Source organism: Limulus polyphemus, unplaced genomic scaffold (genome assembly GCF_000517525.1).
Source record: "Limulus polyphemus unplaced genomic scaffold, Limulus_polyphemus-2.1.2 Scaffold3409, whole genome shotgun sequence".
In the NCBI taxonomy this organism is placed as follows: Eukaryota; Metazoa; Arthropoda; class Merostomata; order Xiphosura; family Limulidae; genus Limulus; species Limulus polyphemus.
This window is the reverse complement of record NW_013669019.1, coordinates 17,344-22,462: the sequence shown is the minus strand read 5'-3', so window position 1 is coordinate 22,462 and position 5,119 is coordinate 17,344.

The following is a 5,119-nucleotide window of genomic DNA, read 5'->3' as shown; positions in this document are numbered from 1 at the left end:
CATTCTCTCTTAACATTCCGTTGTCTTCTAACGGCATCACTACGTGATAGATCATTCTCTCTTAACATTCCGTTGTCTTCTAACGGCATCACTACGTGATAGATTATTCTCTCTTAACATTCCGTTGTCTCCTAACGGCATCACTACATGATAGATCATTCTCTCTTAACATTCCGTTGTCTCCTAACGGCATCACTACGTGATAGATCATTCTCTCTTAACATTCCGTTGTCTTCTCCCCCAGCCAACGAAAGGATCTGTCTATTTTTACGCCACCACAAGAAATGATACTTGATCCAAAAATGGAAAGAGTCAAAGTCACACTTGAATGGATAAACTCCAACGGTCCTGGACCAAGTATTCTCATGCCAAAATCTGCATAGAAGCAAACTACACGAAAATTTCAAAAAAGTTATAAATCACTAAAGATTAAAACAGTACATGAGATACTCAAATATCGCCCTAATTTATACAGGGAAAGAGAAGGAAAATCACACGAGAAACATAACCTTAAATTATATTCTTAAGGAATGACGATTTCTTAGCAAATATTAACATATCTTTTGGCATTGACAGACCAATTCTTAAAAAAAACAGAGGCAAGATTACTCATCATAGCTGTATAGAAATGCAAGTTTCAACATTTTTACACAATTCTTTGCAAATTACACGAAGTAACTGTTACAAAATGTCAGTTCTAAAATATTTTTGAGTAAACATTTATTGAAATAAAATTAAAGTATTGTTTGTACTTGAATTTAGAAATTTGATATGCCAGTTTGCGTTCTAAATTTGATAGGTTCTCATCATTCCGTAAATAGATAAAATGAAGTTTAACTGCCAATTTGGTAATCTGCTTTCAGCATAAATTTTCCAAACTTAATAGAAGCTTAACTTTTAATATATTAGAAATATTCATACTTAAAGAACTATAACATTCTATTTTTGGACTTCTATACGAACAAAATGTTATCTTTAAAGTGTATCCAAAATATTTTAACCAAAACTGTAAATCTCCAGTGTAGACCCATGAATAAACTTAATTGCTTTACCTAAATTTCACGTAAAATGATAGAGGTATTTTTAATTTACACAGTTAAGCTGGGTTCATATTCCTGTGGTTTTAATAAAGTGAGCTATTTTGGCTTCAAGGTCGAATGTGTTTAACATTAATGATACAGTTGATCATTTGTATCGCACAATTAATCAGTCACGACCACTGTATTCTCCCAAAAAATGTGCATTTTAAGATAAATTTGTGCATCCGAATTTTTGTGTGGAACAAATTTTAAGATAACCGCTGTGGATGAAATTACAAAAGGTGAGCAGTCTTTTCAGGGTGGTTCTCAGTCATCTTTGCTCTTCATTTATCTCTTTCAGTCTGAATAGCCATCCTTTGTTCAAGATGTGGAGTCTGGTCCCATCAGTAACTTCCTTGATATCCACTTTTTTATGTGTTGAAAAAGAACGCCTTATGTAATAGGGATGTACTCTAATTGACGTTTCTTTTGTTTAGAAAGCTGATTTCTAGAATTACTAACTTCAGACAGATCATTTGTCCTATTATTATTACCTACCTTTTCTCTCTGATTAGCAATCACCACTTACTTCCTATTCCGATTATTATTAATTTCCCACTACCTTCTGTTATTAACAACTGCTACCTTTCATTGTCATTACTAATCAGTACCTAAACTATAAACTGTTACTTCCTTTACAATCTGATTATTACCCACTACATAAATTCCAGTCTTATTACTAATTATTAGTTACTTGCCAGTATAATTAATGACAACTACTTGCCTTTCAGTATGATTATTACACTCCTAGCCTGCAGCCTAAATACTAACCATTACGTACTTTCATGTATCCTATCTATCAATTTAATGACTAACTAATTCCTACCTTTAAGTTATATTAATGAACATTGTCCTCCATACAGTCTGATTACTAATTACCCCTACCTTCTAGTCTGACTGTTAACAATTTTCAATCCGATTTCTAACCATTCACTACCCTCCAATCGGATGAATGACAACTTATTTAATTTAATTTGTATATATAGTGTGATTACTAACCACCATCTACCTTCCAGTCGGGTTATAAACAACAAACTGACCTACCTGTTCAAAAGGCCTACCGAGGACTAACATCGGGAGGAGGGAAGGCAGATTAATACACTGAACCACACTCAACGTGGGGTACTAAGAGTCCATGTCAAGAATGACATCGGTCGAAGAGTATAGGCGTGAAAAGCGAACACAGGTGAAACTTGTGCTTCATAGATAAAAATAATAGAACTTCTAACTTGATTACAGACTACGTATTACCTGTCATTCCGAAAATAACTATAGCGGTAAGTACGTTACATTAAAATGAGTTTAGTGCCTCACTACGTTGTTACAGTACATGTCCGTACATCTGGTAATCTTCTACCTGACTACCATGCATCTTGACAATAGCTCTGCAGCACAGTTCCCATTGCAAAAGGCTACATTGTAAGGCTCTCATATCCATAAGCACAACACTCCTTCCAGCTATGCTTCTCATAATTTAAGTGTAAGAGGACAACGGTTTCTCAGCTCCCATTTAAACAGTCTAAAAGCACAGAAATCAATAGATAATTTTACCGGTATGACTTAGGGATACCATATTTCCAAACCGAAAAACCAGGACAGACCAGCCATTGCCCCAAATTTCAAAATGGTTATTACAAATTTTAAATTATTTAACTTGTTTAATTTACTTTAAATTTATTGAATTATCTCACAATATTTCCAAATATATTAATATTGGCAATGTTTTTGAAAAAAACTTGATTACTTATTTCAGTGATAAGCGCAAAACAAATGAGCAAAAATAGTCACATTATACACCCAAGAAATATTTAATTATTCACTTTATCGAATTCATTCTAAAATAGGCTACTTCATACCTGGATTTATTTACGAATTAATAACATTTTCAAGCATTACTTTTAGGTTTTAGCATTACTTTGAAATTTCTAGGACATATTAATGAAAAATGAATGGAACATAGAAGTTCTCTTATGGTTTTTTTTCATTAATTAGTCATAAAATTCACTGTGTGGAGTTTATCTTTAGTATGCAGACCTGGAGATACGCCACGCACAGACGGAACTATCGAGAGAGTTTGGTGGCAGGAGAGTACATATTACAACAATGAGCAACCCAAGTAGGCCTATTACATTCGTGATACTATGTGACTGACAGTTTATCTTTATCATAAAACCGGGACGTTTTGTGCATCCCGAGAACTTTTCTCGGAATACTGGAGCAAATTATAAAAAAAAAAAAAAAAAAAAAGAAAGAGGGCAAAACCGGGACGTCTGGCCATCCTAATGTCTTTGTATGTCTTCTCCAACTGCTTGAGGTATGCAGTGATTGAATGGATATGTCGTGGAAGCAGCTTCTGTACAAGTGACTTGTGTCACTTTTACAGACAGTAATTCTTTTTGACTATTGTATGTATTACTGCCTTGGACACGTGGACGACTTTCGTCACTGATTTTTGTGTTCATGGATTCTCGTTTGTTACAAGACACCACACTTTACTACAATGGCTGGGGTACGATTTTTTGTAGGTCTCTTTCTAGATGGTGCTGGTTCCCGAAGTTGATACATATTCCTTTTCTTTCTAATGTTATTAAGTGCAAGTATTCTCCCAATCTTGGAAATTCTCAATTCCCGACCTGAATGTGATCTGAATGGATAAATATTTTGTGTCAGAAAAAGACTGTTTCATATCCTTTCCAAAAGCAATAATTTTAGGTGGCATAACACTACTTATGTAAAACCAAAAAATATCCTAGTGTAGTTCTGATGCATATTATTCCACCGTGACTTTATATCTGTTGTTATAGTGATGCGACTTACTTATTTGCATTTTCAAAATCCTTTTAATGTAACACACTCAACCCTTTGTACTTCCTACCTGTCAAATCCTATATTGACCATTCCTACCTTTTAATATAATTATTACCTATATTTTTGTCTACTTACGAACTATTTCTTTACTTTTTAGTTCAAGTTATAACAATTACCTAGCCTTCAGTTTGGTTACTGTCACGTACTTATCATTCAGTCTAATGACTAACCACTGACTCCTTCTAGTGTAAAAAACTGGTTATTTCTTCCATTACTGATTACTAACTAATATTACCCATTTCGTTATTAACTATTCCTGTCTTCTAGTGTGACTTCTAAATACTAGAAAATTACAAGTCAAAATTCACGGGAACCAGGAACTGTGTAAAAAACTTTACACGTTTTTTTTCTTGTTTTTGTTGTTGTTGAACAACCATTTATGTCTCTTTTTTTCAATTTGTAATTTAAACAGTACAATCATTCCTGAGAGCTAAAAACCCCTTCCATACCCCATTTTTGGGTCTCCTAAAGACCTTTTTTGAGACGTTTCATATTAAGGGAAGCGAGAGCATGTACTAGCAAAAGTTTAAGTCGTTTTGTCAAACATTGTGAGAGGAGTTTAGAAATCAAGTAAACATAGCTACTTATACAGGTACAATAAATAATTAATATATATTACCTATCTTCAACTTAGAAGCTTAGAGTAAGATGACGTCAACAATATTCCAAAAGTCTAGAACAACAATTAAACTGCATACAAACATATGACTCGTATAGAGTTATGTAACGAAACTTGTCATAACATAATTAACTTTTAAAACTCTTGTTATAAAACTAAATAATCATTAAATTACTAAACAAATTAACTAATAACTCTTAAACTGAACAGTCTTATATTGCTAATTACCATCTACTTTCCAGCCAAATTACTACATACCATTCTAGTCATATCATTAACTGCTACATACCTTCCCATCTTATTACTTTTCACTGAATACCTTTATCTTTGATTAATATAAATAAGAGTGTTTTTTAATATAACAATATCACCCCTATTCTTTAGTTTTTGTTAGACCTATGCTGCTCTAAAATTCCTGCTCTAACACAGTTTCAAAGTTTAGTACCTTATTGCAAATAGTTTCTTATCTTTCTACCTTCTTAAATAGTTGCAAGGCTGTACACAACTGACTAGAGAGTAAATATTTATCTAACGTGTATGAATGGATTAACGA